The sequence below is a fragment of the Bombina bombina genome, chromosome 3 (assembly GCF_027579735.1).
Source record: "Bombina bombina isolate aBomBom1 chromosome 3, aBomBom1.pri, whole genome shotgun sequence".
NCBI lineage: Eukaryota > Metazoa > Chordata > Amphibia > Anura > Bombinatoridae > Bombina > Bombina bombina.
The window spans coordinates 752300020-752323103 of record NC_069501.1 but is presented as its reverse complement, the minus strand read 5'-3'; the positions used below and the strand labels follow the sequence as shown (position 1 = coordinate 752323103).

Sequence of the window (23084 nt, the reverse complement as noted above, 5' to 3'; positions counted from 1 at the left end):
CTGAAAGGGACATAGGGACATAAACACCTTGGAATTATTGTTTCAGCAGCCATACAATAAATTAACATACTGTGTGAGTGTAATTGTTTTATTTGCATTTAAACTTTGCATGCTGCAATTGTTTATCAATAGCCAAATTCTACCCACCAGTTGCTCTTTTTTTTTACTTTGCAAAATAAAACATTTTATATTACATTTTACCTTTATACCTGCTTAATATTGTCATAATAATAGTAGTCATATCATGTTAAATTATATATATACATATATACAGTATATTTAAGTGCAATTCACTAGTTTAAGTGGTCACATATATATTTCTGTATGCCCCCCTAGTCTGCCTATACATCAGAGGTTTTGCAAAGGGAAATACAAAAATAAAAAGGAATACAATTCACTGAGAACCTAGTGATCGACATTTAGGTTATAATTTTATTTGTTTCAATTTGTTAGCTCAAGTAATTTTATAGTAAGGCCATGATCTAGACCAGTGATTTTTAACCTTTTTTTTGCCGTGGCACACTTTTTTACATTAAAAAATCCTGTGGCACACCACCATCCCAAAATTTTTAAAAAAATCACACATTGTAGCCTAATACAGCATATATATATATATATATATACACACACACATACTGTATGTATTGTGCTGTTATGCCATGCCTCCTACAAACTACCCCTGCACTGGGAGTAAAAAACAAGCAAAGTTTAAAAAATATGTCACACTGTTGTCAGTCTGCCGTGGCACACCTGAGGATCTCTCACGGCACACTAGTGTGCCATGGCACACTGGTTGAAAAACACTGATCTAGACAGTAGTCAATAATTTAATGAGTCAAAAGAAAATATATAGAGAGCAGAGAGATTATACAGGTGATACAAATAAGTCTCTTAAGTAGTATTCGTATTTATAAATTAGTGACATGTTTAACATGTATGTGTAATATATTTTGAAAAAAATATCTATCCATCCATTTATCTAACTAACTATCTATCTAGTTCTGATTTTGCATTTGCAGTATCATAAAAATAAAATATAACTTATTTACTTCTTTATTTACATCTCTCTAGGGACCTGATTATAAAGCTTGAGCGTCTCTCTACCTGAAGGCCACTTTGTATTTAAAGTGAACTACTACTGATTGTGCGCAAGGGCAGCGCATTCCTCTCCTTTTGTATAATTCAATTATTGCACCTACAACTGTAATGTACCCAAATACTGCACTTGTTTGTTTGTATATGTAATATATCCCTGTAATGTTCTATTATTACTTGTATAGCGCTGCATAACCTGCTGGCGCTTTATAAATACCTGATAATAATAAAATATATAAACTTCTCTGCTCAGATTAGATGATATAAAATGATCCTACAGCACTGCAAGATCTTTAGTGAAATTCTAAAAAGGCAGATTTTGCTTTACTTTTCCAAGGGGCAATCACTGAATTTTGCATGTGAAGGAGAAACAAACCCAGTTGGACTTAAGATTAAGTTTTATTACATGTAACTTTGTACTTTCTATTTTGTATTTTATTTTTTATACAGCAATATCTTTAGAATTGTGTTTTCACAAACTCTGATTATGCTTTTACAGTTTCTATGTAAATTTAACAAATTAGGCTCATACTTTGTATATTTATATGCATCTTTTACAAATTACATTGCACTTTGTATTTCTTCTATTTAAAATAAAACTGAAAAACCGACAGTTTCTGTTTCTTTTAGATTCTTCAATAACCTCTAGTTGTAACATTTTTACTACTTCTGCCTGTATTGCCTCTCTTTTTGCTTACGACACCCTGTAGGGTTTTACTTTTCCAATTAATCCTGACTCTGTAACAATATCATGGACTACTTGTCTACTCAGGCCTCCATTTGATAAAGGCTCCATCGGGAGCTGAAACATTATGGGTTTGGGCCAATATTGTACCTGTAAATAGAAAGGCTTTTTGACAGAACCTGTGCCTGTGTTGCCTGCTTGTGTACCCATTGAGGAAACTGCCGATCCTGGATACACTTGGGAGTCATTTATATATATATATATATATATATATATATATATATATATATATATACACACATATACATCTTTAGAGATGTATATGTATAGCTCAATGTTAAATCCCTATCCCATATCTTTGAGCCCTTATAACTTTTGAGGGCAATATTTTTTTGTAATAATTTTTATTAAATGGTGTTATTATGAGTGTAACTATATTTTGTAATATATTTTTGATGTGTTTTGTGCAACTTTTTTGTTTCGTGAGGTAGTTAACCAGAGCACTTAAGTCGTGTAATCATTCTAGCGTAAATCGCGAGGGTGGTAAAGTGATTTCATTCACTTTCAACACAAAATAAGAGAAAAAAGGCCAACAAGCGCAAACATCCTCGATAAAACCCTTATCGTTCGCGCACAAACGTTTGCACTCCACTCGGAATCTGGCCCGAACTATACATCTTTTAGATGTTAATATTAAAAAAAAACTTTCTAAATATGTATGTATGTCTATTTTGGCTTAGTTAATCACTGCTGAGGGTCACATGTTTAAACCAATTCTTTATAGGATTAGATAAGAGTTGTAAGCAAACTTTTTTGAAAAGCAGTTTCCAGAACCCAAACAAATGTTTTCATAATTCAGATAGAGCATACAATTTTAAACAATATTTCCAATTTACAGCTATGATAACATTTGCTTTATTCTTTTATTATCCTTTGTTGTAAAATTGCATTGCCCTACTGGGAGTTAGCTGACCACATCATGTGAGCCAATGTCAAGAGACAAATATATGAAGCCACCAATTAGCGGCTAGCTCCCAGTATTGTATTTCTCCTCCTGAGCCTACCTAGGTATCTTTTTCAACAAGTTATACCAAGAGAACAATGCAGAATAGATAATATAAGGCAATTGGAAAGTTGTACAAAATTGCATGCTCTTTCTGAATCATGAAAGTTTGATGTTAATGTCTTTATAAATGTAAATGAAGGCAAAGTTAAAAATAACACTGACTGAAATTTTTGATAAATTTTGATAGATTTTGACAGGCCCAACAAGTCTGCCCAATGTCTTCTAAAATGATAGACTTATCTAGTTCATAGGATATCCCAGGCATTCTTGAAGTCTTTTACAGTGTTTGTCATTACCATCTCTTGTGAAAGTTTATTTCATGAATCAATCACCCTTTCTGTAAAGAAGTGCTTCCGCAAATTATTCCTGGATCTACTACCCTTTAGGTTGAAATCATGGCCCTTTGTTCTTGAATTTTTCTTTTTATAAAAATTACTCACAGCCTCAGCCTAACTAACGGCTAGATTTAGAGTTTTGTCGGTAAAGACCCCGTATCTAATGCTGGCTTTTTTCTGGCCGCACCTTTAAAATAACTCTGGTATTCAGAGTCCACAGAATAGCTGCGTTAGGCTCCAAAAAAGGAGCTTATAGCATATTTAACGCAACTTTAACTCTTGATACCAGAGTTGCTTACGGACGCGGCCAGCCTCAAAAACATGCTCGTGCACGATTCCCCCATAGGAAACAATGGGGCTGTTTGAGCTGAAAAAAAACCTAACACCTGCAAAAAAGCCGCGTTCAGCTCCTAACGCAGCCCCATTGTTTCCTATGGGGAAATACTTCCTACGTCTGCACCTAACACTCTAACATGTACCCCGAGTCTAAACACCCCTAACCTTACACTTATTAACCCCTATTCTGCCGCCCCCGCTATCGCTGACCCCTGTATATTATTTTTAACCCCTAATCTGCCGCTCTGTAAACCGCCGCTACTTACATTATCCCTATGTACCCCTAATCTGCTGCCCCTAACACCGCCGACCCCTATATTATATTTATTAACCCCTAATCTGCCCCCCACAATGTCGCCTCCACCTGCCTACACTTATTAACCCTAATCTGATGAGCGGACTGCACCGCTATTATTATAAAGTTATTAACCCCTAATCTGCCTCACTAACCCTATAATAAATAGTATTAACCCCTAATCTGCCCTCCCTAACATCGCCGACACCTAACTTCAATTATTAACCCCTAATCTGCCGACTGGAGCTCACCGCTATTCTAATAAATGTATTAACCCCTAAAGCTAAGTCTAACCCTAACACTAACACCCCCCTAAGTTAAATATAATTTTAATCTAACGAAATTAATTAACTCTTCTTAAATAAATTATTCCTATTTAAAGCTAAATACTTACCTGTAAAATAAATCCTAATATAGCTACAATATAAATTATAATGATATTATAGCTATTTTAGGATTAATATTTATTTTACAGGTAACTTTGTATTTATTTTAACCAGGTACAATAGCTATTAAATAGTTAAGAAATATTTAATAGCTAAAATAGTTAAAATAATTACAAATTTACCTGTAAAATGAATCCTAACCTAAGTTACAATTAAACCTAACACTACACTATCAATAAATAAATTAAATAAAATACCTATAATTATCTACAATTAAACCTAACACTACACTATCAATAAATAAATTAAATACAATTCCTACAAATAAATACAATGAAATAAACTAACTAAAGTACAAAAAATAAAAAAGAACTAAGTTATAAAAAATAAAAAAATATTTACAAACATTAGAAATATATTACAACAATTTTAAACTAATTACACCTACTCTAAGCCCCCTAATAAAATAACAAAGCCCCCCAAAATAAAAAATGCCCTACCCTATTCTAAATTACTAAAGTTCAAAGCTCTTTTACCTTACCAGCCCTGAACAGGGCCCTTTGCGGGGCATGCCCCAAGAAGTTCAGCTCTTTTGCCTGTAAAAAAAAACATACAATACCCCCCCCCAACATTACAACCCACCACCCACATACCCCTAATCTAACCCAAACCCTCCTTAAATAAACCTAACACTAAGCCCCTGAAGATCTCCCTACCTTGAGTCGTCTTCACCCAGCCGAGCCAAATTCTTCATCCAAGCGGAGCAAGAAGAGGTCCTCCATCCGGTAGAAGTCTTCATCCAAGCGGGGCAGGAGAGGTCTTCCATCCGATTGAAGTCTTCATCCAAGCGACATCTTCTATCGTCATCCATCCAGAGCGGAGCGGCAGCATCCTGAAGACCTTCGACGCGGAACATCCATCCTGGCCGACGACTGAACGACGAATGACGGTTCCTTTAAATGATGTCATCCAAGATGTCATCCCTCGAATTCCGATTGGCTGATAGGATTCTATCAGCCAATCAGAATTAAGGTAGGAATATTCTGATTGGCTGATGGAGTCAGCCAATCAGAATCAAGTTCAATCCGATTGGCTGATCCAATCAGCCAATCAGATTGAGCTCGCATTCTATTGGCTGATCGGAACAGCCAATAGAATGCGAGCTCAATCTGATTGGCTGATTGGATCAGCCAATCGGATTGAACTTGATTCTGATTGGCTGATTCCATCAGCCAATCAGAATATTCCTACCTTAATTCCGATTGGCTGATAGACTCCTATCAGCCAATCGGAATTTGAGGGATGCTATCTTGGATGACGTCATTTAAAGGAACCGTCATTCGTCGTTCAGTCGTCGGCCAGGATGGATGTTCCGCGTAGGAGGTCTTCAGGATGCTGCCGCTCCGCTCCGGATGGATGACGATAGAAGATGCCGCTTGGATGAAGACTTCAATCGGATAGAAGACCTCTTCTGCCCCGCTTGGATAAAGACTTCTACCGGATGGAGGACCTCTTCTTGCTCCGCTTGGATGAAGAATTTGGCTCGGCTGGGTGAAGACGACTCAAGGTAGGGAGATCTTCAGGGGCTTAGTGTTAGGTTTATTTAAGGGGGGTTTGGGTTAGATTAGGGGTATGTGGGCGGTGGGTTGTAATGCTGGGGGGGGTATTGTATGTTTTTTTTTACAGGCAAAAGAGCTGAACTTCTTGGGGCATGCCCCGCAAAGGGCCCTGTTCAGGGCTGGTAAGGTAAAAGAGCTTTGAACTTTAGTAATTTAGAATAGGGTAGGGCATTTTTTATTTTGGGGGGCTTTGTTATTTTATTCGGGGGCTTAGAGTAGGTGTAATTAGTTTAAAATTACTGTAATATATTTCTAATGTTTGTAAATATTTTTTTATTTTTTGTAACTTAGTTCTTTTTTATTTTTTGTACTTTAGTTAGTTTATTTCATTGTATTTATTTGTAGGAATTGTATTTAATGTATTTATTGATAGTGTAGTGTTAGGTTTAATTGTAGATAATTATAGGTATTTTATTTTATTTATTTATTGATAGTGTAGTGTTAGGTTTAATTGTAACTTAGGTTAGGATTTATTTTACAGGTAAATTTGTAATTATTTTAACTATTTTAGCTATTAAATAGTTCTTAACTATTTAATAGCTATTGTACCTGGTTAAAATAAATACAAAGTTACCTGTAAAATAAATATTAATCCTAAAATAGCTATAATATAAATATAATTTATATTGTAGCTATATTAGGGTTTATTTTACAGGTAAGTATTTAGCTTTAAATAGGAATAATTTATTTAAGAAGAGTTAATTAATTTCGTTAGATTAAAATTATATTTAACTTAGGGGGGTGTTAGTGTTAGGGTTAGACTTAGCTTTAGGGGTTAATCCATTTATTAGAATAGCGGTGAGCTCCAGTCGGCAGATTAGGGGTTAATAATTGAAGTTAGGTGTCGGCATTGTTAGGGAGGGCAGATTAGGGGTTAATACTATTTATTATAGGGTTAGTGAGGCGGATTAGGGGTTAATAACTTTATTATAGTAGCGGTGCGGTACGCTCGGCAGATTAGGGGTTAATAAGTGTAGGCAGGTGGAGGCGACGTTGAGGGGACAGATTAGGGGTTAATAAATATAATATAGGGGTCGGCGGTGTTAGGGGCAGCAGATTAGGGGTACATAGCTATAATGTAGGTGGCGGCTCTTTGCGGTCGGCAGATTAGGGGTTAATTATTGTAGGTAGCTAGCTGCGACGTTGTGGGGGGCAGGTTAGGGGTTAATAAATATAATATAGGGGTCGGCGGTGTTAGGGGCAGCAGATTAGGGGTACATAAGTATAACGTAGGTGGCGGTCGGCAGATTAGGGGTTAAAAAAATTGAATCGAGTGTCGGCGATGTGGGGGGGCCTCGGTTTAGGGGTACATAGGTAATTTATGGGTGTTAGTGTACTTTAGAGCACAGTAGTTAAGAGCTTTATGAACCGGCGTTAGCCCAGAAAGCTCTTAACTACTGACTTTTTTCTGCGGCTGGAGTTTTGTCGTTAGATTTCTAACGCTCACTTCAGACACGACTCTAAATACCGGAGTTAGAAAGATCCCATTGAAAAGATAGGATACGCAATTGACGTAAGGGGATCTGCGGTATGGAAAAGTCGCGGCTGAAAAATGAGCGTTAGACCCTTTTTTGAATGAATTTTGAATGACCCCCACCCAATAAACTCTTAAAAAAACCTAACACTAACCCCGAAGATCCATTTACAGTTTTTTAAGACCCGGCATCCATCCTCAACGAAGCAGCAGAAGTCTTCATCCAAGCGGCAAGAAGTCCTCAACGAAGCTGGGAGAAGTCTTCATCCAGACGGCAAGAAGTGATCCTCGAGACGGCAGAAGTCTTCATGCAGACGGCATCTTCTATCTTCATCTATCCGGTGTGGAGCGGCTCCATCTTCAAGACATCCGGCATGGTTCCTTTAAGTGACATCATCCAAGATGGCGTCCCTTGAAATCCGATTGGCTGATAGAATTCTATCAGCCAATCAGAATAAAAGGTGAAAAATTCCTATTGGCTGATAGAATTCTATCAGCCAATCGAAAATAAAGGTGAATTCTATCAGCCAATCGGAATTAAAGGTGAAAAATCCCATTGGCTGATGCAATCAGGCAATCGCATTGAGCTTCAATCCTAATGGCTGATGCAATCAGCAAATAGGTTTGAGCTTGCATTCTATTGGCTGTTCCAATCAGCCAATAGAATGCAAGCTCAATCCTATTGGCTGATTGGATTTTTTCACCTTTAATTCTGATTGGCTGATAGAATTCTATCAGCCAATTGGAATTGAAGGGACGCCATCTTGGATGACGTAACTTAAAGGAAGCTTCATTCTTCCGTGCTCCGTCAGAACAAGAGAATGCTCCGCACCGTATGTCTTGAAGATGGAGCTGCTCCGCGGCCGGATGGATGAAGATAGAAGATGCCGTCTGGATGAAGGCTTCTGCTGTCTGGAGGACCACTTCTTGCCGTCTGGATAAAGACTTCTCCCAGCTTCGTTGAAGACTTCTTGCCGCTTGGATGAAGACTTCTGCCGCTTCGTTGAGGATGGATGTCGGGTCTTCAAAAACTGTAAGTGGATCTTCGGGGGTTAGTGTTAGTTTTTTTAAAGGGTTTATTGGGTGGGTTTTATTTTTAGCTTAGGGTTATGGGCAAGGAAAAAGAGCTAAATGCCCTTTTAAGGGCAATGCCCATCCAAATGCCCTTTTCAGGGCAATGGGGAGCTTAGGTTTTTTTAGTTAGGATTTTATTTGGGGGGTTTGATTGTGTGGGGGGTGGGTTTTACTGTTGGGGGTTGTTTGTATTTTTTTTTTACAGGTAAAAGAGCTGATTTCTATGGGGCAATGCCCCGCAAAAGGCCCTTATAAGGTCCATTGGTAGTTTATTGTAGGCTAGGGTTTTTTTATTCGGGGGGGGGGGGGTTATTTTGATAGGGCTATTAGATTAGGTGAAATTAGTTTAAATATTTGATAATTTGTTTTTTATTTTGTGTAATTTGTTTTTTTTTTAATTTAGTTAATTGTATTTAATTAATGTAATTTATTTAATTGTAGTGTAATGTTAGGTGTTAGTGTAACTCAAGTTAAGTTTTAATTTAAAGGTAATTTTGTATTTATTTTAGCTAGATAGTAGTTAATAACTATTTACTAATTAGTCTACCTAGTTAAAATAAATACAAACTTGCCTGTGAAATAAAAATAAAACCTAAGATAGCTACAATGTAACTATTAGTTATATGGTAGCTAGCTTAGGGTTTATTTTACAGGTAAGTATTTAGTTTTAAATAGGAATTATTTAATGATAGTAATTTTATTTAGATTTATTTTAATTACATTAAAATTAGTGGGTGTTAGACTTAGGGTTAGGGGTTAATAACTTTAGTATAGTGGTGGCGACGTTAGGGGTAGAAGATTAGGTATTAATAAATGTAGGTAGGTGGCCGCGATGTTAGGGGCAGCAGATTAGGGGTTAATAAGTATAATGTAGGTGTCGGCAGTGTCAGGGCCGCAGATTAGGGGTTAATAAGTTTAATGTAGGTGTCAGGCAGCATATTAGGGGTTAATAAGTATAATGTAGGTGTCGGCGGTGTCGGGGGTGGCAGATTAGGGGTTTAGGGGTTAATATGTTTATTATAGTGGCGGTGATGTCCGGAGCGGCAGATTAGTGGTTAATAATTGTATTTAAGTGTTTGTGATGTGAGAGGGCCTCGGTTTATGGGTTAATAGGTAGTTTATGGGTGTTAGTGTACTTTTTAGCACTTTAGTTATTAGTTTTATGTTACGGCTTTGTAGCGTAAAACTCATAACTACTGACTTTCAGTTTACGGTATGGATCTTGTAGTTATGGGCTGTACCGCTCACTTTTTGGCCGGACAGGCAAACTCATAATACCGGCGCTGTGGAGGTCCCATTGAAAAAGGACTTTTTGAAAGCTGCGGTAGTTATGCTGCATTACGGCCAAAAAAAGTGTGCGGTACAGAAATACCTGCAAGACTCGTAATACCAGCGGTAGTGAAAAAGCAGCGCTATGAGGCTTTTTCAGCAAAACTCGTAATCTAGCCGTTGATGTGTATAGACTATGAAAAACCTTATTTGTTTACAAAGCTTATATTGCAGATTATTTTACTTGCAGTCAGTTTATTTAATTTTCCCCCCATTTCTTTTCTGGTGCACAGCTATGAATTTATTGTTGGGAGAACAATGTTGTTTGTAAACTATTTGATCATTATGTGTGCATAGTCTAGCAACAGTTGGTCTAGCATTCAGGTGTGAAAGACTAAAACCTACCATGGCATATTAAACAATAAATTAAGACATAAAACCACTATAATCCAATTACATTATGCATTCAGAACTCTTTCTGAAATATTGAATTGGTAAACACATTGTTCCCAAAGGAAATAGATCATTACGTAAAGTGCATTCATTCATTTTACTGACTTGTGCACTTTATATGAGATTGTATAATATATTGGGTGTAAATATTCCTTAATCATACATTTCTTGCAAGTACATTAGATTTGACACTTTTACAGGCAAACCTGTCAAGAGCGCTTATTATTAAACAGTCAAACTCATGATAAATGATGTAATATTGTCAGATGTTGTATTCTAGTAGCATTTTAAGAATGTCTGATAATGACACCTAATAGAAAAACATAGTAAAACAAATGCCATACTTTGTGTATCTTATTATCATAAGTTCATTAAAGATTTACTTTTAATGCACTTGTTGTAAACAGCTCAAGATATTATCATATCACATTAAATTAATTTTGAATGCTAGAACATGCACTATCAAGCAAGGGAAATACTTCTGAGTACAAATAACAGAGTTGACAATATTAAATATGATAATTTAATAAGGTTTACCTTCAGATTTATTTTCAGTTTGTAGGCAGATATATAACATTGATAATTAAAGGGACATTACAGACAGAAAATCATGTGTTGTTAGCTCATTTCCTTTTCTGCAAAACATCTTTCTTAATAACATAACACATTATAGGAACATGTAAAGGGCCATGATACTTCATAAAAAAATATTTGTTTATATCTAAAATAGTGTTTAAAAATGTGCGGCATCGCTTTTTTTTTTGCTTTTTTTTTAGGAAAGAAAGAGACAAAGGTCCCCATTTATCAAATGCTGGGCAAACAAGGTTCATCTTAAGACCACTGCTTCTTCATGAGTACTGCAGGCTCTCTTGCACAAACTTGCACCAGTAGGTCCCAAAAGCAGCAATCACAGGAAGGAAGGAAAGAAAGAAAGAAAGAAGGAAAGAAGGAAAGAAAGAAAGAAAGAAAGAAAGAAAGAAAGAAAGAAAGAAAGAAAGAAAGAAAGAAAGAAAGAAAGAAAGAAAGAAAGAAAGAAAGAAAGAAAGAAAGAAAGAAAGAAAGATTTTCCTGAGTTGTCCCTATCAGCCAATGTGCATTAGAGTCCTGGGTCTCAGTTATACAGAATCAAAACTTTCTGTTAGTTTTATGTCACATTTAAACAGCCTTTAATTAACCTTTTTTGTATGCAAAACATCTTTAAACTGCTGTTTGTTCATATGTATGATGGAATATGTCTAAAAAACATAATTTATGTAAGAACTTACCTGATAAATTCATTTCTTTCATATTAGCAAGAGTCCATGAGCTAGTGACGTATGGGATATACATTCCTACCAGGAGGGGCAAAGTTTCCCAAACCTCAAAATGCCTATAAATACACCCCTCACCACACCCACAAATCAGTTTAACGAATAGCCAAGAAGTGGGGTGATAAGAAAAAAGTGCGAAGCATAAATATAAGGAATTGGAATAATTGTGCTTTATACAAAAAAATCATAACCACCACAAAAAAAGGGTGGGCCTCATGGACTCTTGCTAATATGAAAGAAATGAATTTATCAGGTAAGTTCTTACATAAATTATGTTTTCTTTCATGTAATTAGCAAGAGTCCATGAGCTAGTGACGTATGGGATAATGACTACCCAAGATGTGGATCTTCCACGCAAGAGTCACTAGAGAGGGAGGGATAAAATAAAGACAGCCAATTCCGCTGAAAAAAATCCACACCCAAAAATAAAGTTTAAATCTTATAAAGAAAAAAACTGAAAATATAAGCAGAAGATTCAAACTGAAACAGCTGCCTGAAGTACTTTTCTACCAAAGACAGCTTCAGAAGAAGAAAACACATCAAAATGGTAGAATTTAGTAAAAGTATGCAAAGAAGACCAAGTTGCTGCTTTGCAAATCTGATCAACCGAAGCTTCATTCCTAAATGCCCAGGAAGTAGAAACTGACCTAGTAGAATGAGCTGTAATCCTTTGAGGCAGAGTTTTACCCGACTCGACATAAGCATGATGAATTAAAGATTTCAACCAAGATGCCAAAGAAATGGCAGAGGCCTTCTGACCTTTCCTAGAACCGGAAAAGATAACAAATAGACTAGAAGTCTTTCGGAAATTCTTAGTAGCTTCAACATAATATTTCAAAGCTCTAACTACATCCAAAGAATGCAATGATTTCTCCTTAGAATTCTTAGGATTAGGACATAATGAAGGAACCACAATTTCTCTACTAATGTTGTTGGAATTCACAACCTTAGTTAAAAATTTAAAAGAAGTTCGCAACACCGCCTTATCCTGGTGAAAATCAGAAAAGGAGACTCACAAGAAAGAGCAGATAATTCAGAAACTCTTCTGGCAGAAGAGATGGCCAAAAGGAACAAAACTTTCCAAGAAAGTAATTTAATGTCCAATGAATGCATAGGTTCAAACGGAGGAGCTTGAAGAGCCCTCAGAACCAAATTCAAACTCCAAGGAGGAGAAATTGACTTAATGACAGGTTTTATACGAACCAAAGCTTGTACAAAACAATGAATATCGGGAAGATTAGCAATCTTTCTGTGAAAAAGAACAGAAAGAGCAGAGATTTGTCCTTTCAAGGAACTTGCAGACAAACCTTTATCCAAACCATCCTGAAGAAACTGTAAAATCCTCGGAATTCTAAAAGAATGCCAGGAAAAATGATGAGAAAGACACCAAGAAATATAAGTCTTCCAGACTCTATAATATATCTCCCTAGATACAGATTTACGAGCCTGTAACATAGTATTAATCACAGAGTCAGAGAAACCTCTTTTACTAAGAATCAAGCGTTCAATCTCCATACCTTTAAATTTAAGGATTTGAGATCCTGATGGAAAAAAGGACCTTGCGACAGAAGGTCTGGCCTTAACGGAAGAGTCCACGGTTGGCAAGAGGCCATCCGGACAAGATCTGCATACCAAAACCTGTGAGGCCATGCTGGAGCTACCAGCAGAACAAACTAGCATTCCTTCAGAATCTTGGAGATTACTCTTGGAAGAAGAACTAGAGGCGGAAAGATATAGGCAGGATGATACTTCCAAGGAAGTGACAATACATCCACTGCTACCGCTTGAGGATCCCTGGATCTGGACAGATACCTGGGAAGTTTCTTGTTTAGATGAGAGGCCATCAAATCTATTTCTGGAAGTCCCCACATTTGAACAATCTGAAGAAATACCTCTGGGTGAAGAGACCATTCGCCCGGATGTAACGTTTGGCGACTGAGATAATCCGCTTCCCAATTGTCTATACCTGGGATATGAACCACAGAAACTAGACAGGAGCTGGATTCCGCCCATACCAGAATTCGAGATACTTCTTTCATAGCCAGAGGACTGTGAGTCCCTCCTTGATGATTGATGTATGCCACAGTTGTGACATTGTCTGTCTGAAAACAAATGAAAGATTCTCTCTTTAGAAGAGGCCAAGACTGAAGAGCTCTGAAAATTGCACGGAGTTCCAAAATATTGATAGGTAATCTCACCTCCTGAGATTCCCAAACCCCTTGTGCCGTCAGAGACCCCCACACAGCTCCCCAACCTGTAAGACTTGCATCTGTTGAGATTATAGTACAGGTCGGAAGAACAAAGAAGCCCCCTGAACTAAACGATGGTGAACTGTCCACCATGTCAGAGAGTGTCGTATAATCGGTTTAAAGATATTAATTGAGATATCTTTGTGTAATCCCTGCACCACTGGTTCAGCATACAGAGCTGAAGAGGCCGCATGTGAAAACGAGCAAAGGGGATCGCGTCCGATGCAGCAGTCATAAGACCTAGAATTTCCATGCATAAGGCTACCGAAGGGAATGATTGTGACTGAAGGTTTCGACAAGCTGATATCAATTTTAGACGTCTCTTGTCTGTCAAAGATAGAGTCATGGACACTGAATCTATCTGGAAACCTAAAAAGGTTATCTGTGTCTGAGGAATCAATGAACTTTTTGGTAAATTGATCCTCCAACCATGATGTTGAAGAAACAACACAAGTCGATTCGTATGAGATTCTGCTAAATGTGAAGACTGAGCAAGTACCAAGATATCGTCCAAATAAGGAAATACCACAATACCCTGTTCTCTGATTACAGACAGAAGGGCACCGAGAACCTTCGTAAATATTTTTGGAGCTGTAGCTAGGCCAAACGGCAGAGCCACAAACTGGTAATGCTTGTCTAGGAAAGAGAATCTCAGAAACTGATAGTGATCTGGATGAATCGGAATATGCAGATATGCATCCTGTAAATCTATTGTAGACATATAATGCCCTTGCTGAACAAAAGGCAGGATTGTCCTTACAGTTACCATTTTGAATGTTGGTATCCTTACATAACGATTCAATATTTTTAGATCCAGAACTGGTCTGAAGGAATTCTCCTTCTTTGGTACAATGAAGAGATTTGAATAAAACCCCAGTCCCTGTTCCAGAACTGGAACTGGCATAATTACTCCAGCCAACTCTAGATCTGAAACACATTTCAGAAATGCTTGAGCCTTCACTGGGTTTACTGGGACACGGGAAAGAAAAAATCTCTTTGCAGGAGGCCTTATCTTGAAGCCAATTCTGTACCCTTCTGAAACAATGTTCTGAATCCAAAGATTGTGAACGGAATTGATCCAAATTTCTTTGAAAAAATGTAATCTGCCCCCTACCAGCTGAGCTGGAATGAGGGCCGCACCTTCATGTGGACTTAGGAGCTGGCTTTGATTTTCTAAAAGGCTTGGATTTATTCCAGACTGGAGATGGTTTCCAAACTGATACCGCTCCTGTGGGTGAAGGATCAGGCTTTTGTTCCTTATTGTGACGAAAGGAACGAAAACGATTATTAGACCTAAATTTACCTTTAGATTTTTTATCCTGTGGTAAAAAAGTTCCTTTCCCTCCAGTAACAGTTGAGATAATAGAATCCAACTGAGAACCAAACAATTTATTACCCTGGAAAGAAAGGGAAAGCAGAGTAGACTTAGAAGACATATCAGCATTCCAAGTTTTAAGCCATAAAGCTCTTCTAGCTAAAATAGCTAGAGACATATACCTGACATCAACTCTAATGATATCAAAGATGGCATCACAAATAAAATTATTAGCATGTTGAAGAAGAATAATAATGCTATGAGAATTAGGATCTGTTACTTGTTGCGCTAAAGCTTCTAACCAAAAAGTTGAAGCTGCAGCAACATCCGCTAAAGAAATAGCAGGTCTAAGAAGATTACCTGAACACAAGTAAGCTTTTCTTAGAAAGGATTCAATTTTCCTATCTAAAGGATCCTTAAAGGAAGTACCATCTGCCGTAGGAATAGTAGTACGCTTAGCAAGAGTAGAGACAGCCCCATCAACCTTAGGGATTTTGTCCCAAAACTCTAATCTGTCAGATGGCACAGGATATAATTGCTTAAAACGTTTAGAAGGAGTAAATGAATTACCCAAATTATTCCATTCCCTGGAAATTACTTCAGAAATAGCACTAGGGACAGGAAAAACTTCTGGAATAACTACAGGAGATTTAAAAACCTTATCTAAATGATTAGATTTAGTATCAAGAGGACCAGAATCCTCAATTTCTAATGCAATTAGGACTTCTTTAAGTAAAGAACGAATAAATTCCATTTTAAATAAATATGAAGATTTATCAGCATCAACCTCTGAGACAGAATCCTCTGAACCAGAAGAACCATTATCAGAATTAGAATGATGATGTTCATTTAAAAATTCATCTGAAAAATGAGAAGTTTTAAAAGACTTTTTACGTTTACTAGAAGGTGGAATAACAGACATAACCTTCTTAATGGATTTAGAAACAAAATCTCTTATGTTATCAGGAACACTCTGAGTATTAGATGTTGACGGAACAGCAACAGGTAATGTAACAGTACTAAAGGAAATATTATCTGCATTAACAAGTTTGTCATGACAAACAGTACAAACAACAGCTGGAGGAACAGATACCATAAGTTTACAGCAGATACACTTAGCTTTGGTAGCTCCAGCACCAGGCAGCGATTTTCCAGAAGTATCTTCTGACTCAGTTTCAACTTGGGACATCTTGCAATATGTAATAGAAAAAACAACATATAAAGCAAAAATTGATCAAATTCCTTAAATGACAGTTTCAGGAATGGGAAAAAATGCCAGTGAACAAGCTTCTAGCAACCAGAGGCAATAAATAATGAGACTTAAATAATGTGGAGACAATAGTGACGCCCATATTTTTTTAGCGCCAAAAATGACGCCCACATTATCTGGCGCCTAAATGCTTTTGGCGCCGAAAATGACGCCACATCTGGAACGCCGACACTTGTGGCGCAAAAGAACGTCAAAAATTACGCAACCTCCGGCGACACGTATGACGCTGGAAACAGAAAAAAAATTTTGCGCCAAAAAAGTCCGCGCCAAGAATGACGCAATAAAATGAAGCATTTTCAGCCCCCGCGAGCCTAACAGCCCACAGGGAAAAAGTCAAATTTTAAGGTAAGAAAAAAATTGATTTATTCATATGCATTATCCCAAATATGAAACTGACTGTCTGAAATAAGGAATGTTGAACATCCTGAGTCAAGGCAAATAAATGTTTGAATACATATATTTAGAACTTTATAAAAAAGTGCCCAACCATAGCTTAGAGTGTCACAGAAAATAAGACTTACTTACCCCAGGACACTCATCTACATGTTGTAGAAAGCCAAACCAGTACTGAAACGAAAATCAGCAGAGGTAATGGTATATATATAAGAGTATATCGTCGATCTGAAAAGGGAGGTAAGAGATTAATCTCTACGACCGATAACAAAGAACCTATGAAATAGACCCCGTAGAAGGAGATCATTGAATTCAAATAGGCAATACTCTCCTCACATCCCTCTGACATTCACTGCACGCTGAGAGGAAAACCGGGATCCAACCTGCTGCGGAGCGCATATCAACGTTGAATCTAGCACAAACTTACTTCACCACCTCCATAGGAGGCAAAGTTTGTAAAACTGATTTGTGGGTGTGGTGAGGGATGTATTTATAGGCATTTTGAGGTTTGGGAAACTTTGCCCCTCCTGGTAGGAATGTATATCCCATACGTCACTAGCTCATGGACTCTTGCTAATTACATGAAAGAAAGTACAATTTCCTCTTAATTTAAAAAAATGCATATTATGCTTATGAAAAAGCACAAAAAGGTTTATTTTTAAACTAGAACAGATTGTCCATAAACTCATGAATATCGATTTAAAAACAAAACAGTACAATTTAAATTGTCATCTTTAAGATGCAGAAAATAAAATAAATTAGTTTGATGTCTTTTTAAGAAATAGAAATGCACTATAATACTTGCCTCCCACTTTTGCAGGGTCAGCTTGCATGTAACCATATGTAAATGAATGCACACTGAATCAAATCAGGTGGAATGTAAGTAATACAAAAATCTACACAGGTAACTTAACATAAATGAACTGATCTATCGTTTTAGAGTAATTCATTTGCTTCTTATGATGTCCAATTAAGCATGCAGATTATCAGCAATGGCTGAAGATTTTAAATATTTTTGTAAACAAAAAATTAGTCAGAAGAAAAGTTTAATTTAAGAATGCCAACTAGGGGGTCATTTGTCATTTGTAAGCCTATACGTTGTTTTAACGTATTTGAAATTACATACAGTATGTGGAGTAAGCTTCAGCGTAACTGTTGAAACCCACATCGCCCATAAATTGTAAATTTAATTTAAGAATGCCAACTAGGGGGTCATTTGTCATTTTTAAGCCTATACGTTGTTTTAACATATTCAAGATTACATACAGTATGTGGAGTAAGTTTCAGCGTAACTGTTGAAACCCACATCGCCTGGGTGAATCACATAAACTGCGCCAGCAGATGCTATACTTCCATAAATCGAACAAACTTGCATGGTTCCGAAATGTGCAAAACTACACATTTCTGGTGTTGCCAGTGACTTACGCCATATATCATTTTGCATCGCATAAGGTAAAAACAAGAGTTGGAATCACACGTAAAAATCTAATCTAGCTAAAAAAATTAAACCGACACATCAAAATGCCATTCAAAACCCATAATCCACCATCCCCCCATATTTTAACTACTAATAAAATTTAGTAACTCCTAATCTGCCATCCCCCCACATCGCAACTTCTAATAAAAGTTATTAAGCCCTAATTTGCCATCCCCCCACAACGCAAACACCTAATAAACCTATTAACCCCTAAACCGCCATCACCCAACAATGCAAACTATCTAATTAACCTATTAACACCTAAACCTAGAAAACAGATCTTTTGCGCTGAAACAGCTAGACACTTTCACACTGGAGTAATGCTGACTAACTATGATAAGTGGTGTGTTTAAAAATAATAAAGTAACACTCTCTTCACTTCGAGGCAATAATGAAAAAACTCTCTTCACGTAATAAAAAACAAGAGGTTTTACTTAATTAGTATGATCAATTCAAATGACACATTCAAAATTAAACATTAAAAACCACCGGTGGTGTAGGATTATACCAATTTTAAAAACTTGTAGAATATCTTAGTACAATGATTAGCAATATAATATAATTATGCAACTAAATAAAGGGCATCTAATACATGCGCAAGTAAGACAAAATGTGTCTCTGCTGTCTGTTTTTAACAAACAACAAGACGTATATAAGAGCAGATAAAAAACACTCCTATTAGGAGAGAACAGTAAATGTCTTATTAAGTGTCTCTTTTGAGGTTCCGTTATATATTTTTTTAGATGAGTGTCTTAGAACTCAAAATTTGGTAATGTTCCAAGTTAACAGACTCCAGTCTGACCAGAGTGTGACAGAAAAATCTGCAGTACAATTCGATATCAGAGTATCTTCAAGTGTACACCTTCCCTCCATTCTTCACAGATCACTTACCTCATTTCCACTTTGGGTGTTCGTTGTGTAGTGGTATAAATCTGTATTTGACAGACCACTTACCCACCTTCCTGTGTGATCTAGGTATTTAGTGAGAGCTGTCTTCTCTGGAGTGGGGCAGTGACTCAAGTTGGCGTTCTCCTCGTGTCTTTCGTTGACTTCTTCCGGGTTTGTGATGTCACTTTTTCACGTGATCTCCTTACAGCAAATGGTGGTGCTTAGATTCTTCAAGCAAACAACAGAGCGCTCTGTGTGTTAGATTTTTGGACCTTTGAGTACCATCTACGTGTTTCAGCCTCAGCCTTTATCAAGATACTTCTAGTGTGGTCCTTTACTTCTTTTATAGGTGTTTCTTCATGAGTGGCTTTTTTCAAATGTTTGTTTGCAGAAAGGCTGTGGGATATTTAAATGTATGTTTGCAGAGAGCCTATAGAATTGCTTGTTGCTGTGAAGACGTTATACACACTATACATACATATATTTGTGAGAATTATAATTTTGTTATATTGTAGGACACATGGATTTTAAAGTTATATACACTTCTCACGCAAACAATTAAGAACCATGTTCTTGTGATTAATCACACTCAAAACAGCTGTGTTTCTTGTGGGTGTGTATTTTTCCTAGATGCTGATTGGATACCAATAGATATAAGTGTACCAGCTTTGACAATGTTTGAACAGCCTGATGAAACCATGCTGCGACACGGAGAAACGTGTTGCTGTTGTTTTTAGCCCTTTTTAATAAACCTTTTATATTGGTCACTTTGCTGCTACACTTTTTTGTTCCTTCTGGATTTGAAACATCTCTGCCATCCCTGTGGAATCCACATTTTTTTACTGGGCTCAGAAAAGGACCGGTCTTTACCACCATTTGTGTCTGGATATATTCATTGGGAACTACTCCTGATCCCTGGACTCCCTTTGGTGGGACGAGGATATCTCCAGGTCCAGACGTGCCTAGATGTCTGCCGGACGACTTATTGGATCCGGACTGCCTGAATTGCACAATTGTGCATTCCATCACGTGAGTAGTAATTTGGCTACACTTATATCCTATACCTATTTGTCTGATCTGCACTATGTGGCGCCCTCTACCTCTTGTTTTCTAGACCTATGTAGAAATGTAATCCAACTAAAAAAATGAAACTGACACGTCAAGTTTCATTCAAAACCCCTAATTCACCATCCCCCCATTTCGCAACTACTAAAAAATTGTAGTAACCCCTAATCCTCCATCCCCCCACATCGCAACTACTAATCAAAGTCATTAAGCCCTAATTTGCCATCCCCCCACAATGCAAACCACTATATAAACCTATTAACCCCTAAACCACCAACCCCCAACAAAGTAAACTACTATAAAAACCTCTAAACTGCCATCCCCCACAATGCAAGCGCCTAATTAACCTATTAACCCCAAAACCGCCATAACCCAAAAAAGCAAACTATCTAATTAATTTATTCACACCTAAACCGCCAACCCCCTAAAAACACAAAAACCTAATTAACTTTTTAAACCCTAAACCGCCATTCCCCAAAAACGCAAACTACCTAATTAACCTATTATTAACACCTTAACCGCAAATGCCCACAATGCAAACTACCTAATTAACCTATTAACCCCTAAACCACCAACCCCCACAACGAAAAGTATGTAATAAAACTGTTAACCTCTAAACTGCCAACCCCCCACAATGCAAAGTATTTACCAAATAATTAAGCCCCCTAACCTAACACCTCCTAACTTAACCCCAATTAAAATACACTTACATAAAATAAAAAAATACTAGCTACATTAAAAATTTATAAAAAATTACAAAAAATAGAAAACATAAATTACTTAAAAAAAACTAATATTACCCAAAATAAAAAAAAAAACTAAAATTACAGCCAATAGGATGTAGGCAGCTCTCATCCTATTGGTTGATTTGATATTTTCATCCAATAGGAATGCAAGGGTACCCCAATATAAAAGGGTTACCTTGCATTCAATCTTCAGTGTGCGCATGAAGAGTACCTCGCCGCCACTGCACACTCTGTATCTGAAGAATGCTCTGCCTCTGCCAAGAAGATATAAGATGGACACACAATGGATTAAGATGGAGCCGTCTGGATGAAGACCTTTTGCCGTCAGAAAGAAGATGGATCGCCGAACTTCAACAATGGTGACTACCATGTACCGATTTTGGGTTTAATGTTAGTTTTTTTCAGGTTTTTTTTAAGTGTTTTTTTTTTTTTTAGAATAGGGATTGTTTATTTTTATGGGATGTAATAGCGCTAAATGCCCTTTTAAGAGCCATTCCCATACAAATGCCCTTTCTGGGGCAATGGGTAGATTGGGGTTTCTTGTAGTTAGTTTTTTTTTATTTTGGGGGTTGGGTGGGGGGTTTTAATGTTAGGGGGTGCTTTGTTTTTTTTTAGGTCAAAAGAGTGGTTAACTTTTAGGACAATGCCCTACAAAAGGCCCTTTTAAAGCTATTGGTAGTTAATTGTTAGATTACGTTTTTTATTTATTTTGGGGTGGCTTTTTTGTTTTAACAGGGGTATTAGAATAGGAATAACTTTTTTATTTTGGATAATTTAGTTTGCTATTTTTGCAATGTTACCTTTTTTATTTTTGTGTAATTTTAGTTTTTTTTTATTTTGAGTAAGGGTATTTTTTTTATTTTGACTAAAAGTTATTTTTAGTATTTTTTTGTTATTGTTTATTATTTTTAAATGTAGTTAGTATTTTTTTATTTTATTTAAGTGTATTTTAATTGGGGTTAAATTAGGGGTGTTAGGTTAGGGGGCTTAGTATTAGGTTACTACTTGCTCAAAAAAGAAGCTGGAAATATAGAAAAAATATTGCTCAAAAAAGAAGCTGAATTAATTTATCGTTTTGGAACTATACATCCATATGGTTTGAATAGCTCCTTTGATTTAAACATTCTATTATAATATGTATGAATCACTATGACCAAGATATAGAAATAAAAGACCAAGAGACACTGCCATATTGTCTTGAACATACCTAACCCTGCTTAAACGGACACTGAACCCAATTTTTTTCTATTGTAATTCAGAAAGAGCATGCAATTTTAAGCAACTTTCTTCGTTCTCTTGCTATCATTATTTGAAAAAGAAGGCATCTAAGCTTTTATTTGGTTTCAGTACTCTGGACAGCACTTTTTTATTGGTGGATGAATTTATCCACCAATCAGCAAGGACAACCCAGGTTGTTCACCAAAAATGGGCCGGCATCTAAACTTACATTCTTGCATTTCAAATAAAGATACCAAGAGAATGAAGAAAATTTGATAATAGGAGTAAATTAGAAAGTTGCCTAAAATGTAATGCTCAATCTGAATCACGAAAGAAAAATTTTGGGTACAGTGTCCCTTTAACTTTGGAAGCTAAGCAGAGCCCGGCCTGGCCAATACTTGGATGAGAGACCACCATTTTCAAACAGAATATGTTTTTTCAATACTTTATAATATTTTTTTAATGTTGGATGTGACAAAATTGTATTTGGTCAAAAATGTATTTATTTCTTATGTTGTTTATAGAAAAATTATTTATATAGAAAAATCAATATGGCCTCTAAAGTGAATAAAGAGGAACTTCAGTAAGAATTACATTTAAAGAAAAGAAACCATTTGCATATTGTTAGTTTTTATACTTTTTTCTTTTCTAGCAATAGATTGTTATATAATATGCTGAATGCCATTTAAAGAATGACATAAAAACTTTATACATATAAAAACATATTTTCTTCTAAAAAACACTCAGAATTCTAATGTTTAAACATTTAAGGTTAGGCATATTTTTACTTTAACATGAGGGAAATTTGACACTCCCATTCCAACACAGGTATCACATGGGTTCATCACATCAATTGCTCCCTATATAAGGTTGTCCTATGAGTATCAGTAAACATCTTGATAAAGGTAGCTGTGGACTACCGAAACACGTAGAATTTGTTTACTGATTGTATTTTTAAAGGTTATACACTTGTAACAAGCAGGTTCATTCCCAAATTTTGATTTATCGTTTTTGGGCATATGAATAATTCCTGTGTTACTTGGCCTATTCCTTTATTTTAAACACA

The 23084-nt window shown here is 36.5% G+C and overlaps 1 protein-coding gene across 1 annotated transcript in view; it reads right to left on the bottom strand.

The window, feature by feature from the left end:
- DMD (dystrophin) overlaps positions 1-23084 on the bottom strand; it is a 4487195-nt gene that overhangs the window by 2744988 nt on the left and 1719123 nt on the right. The window lies entirely within an intron of this gene.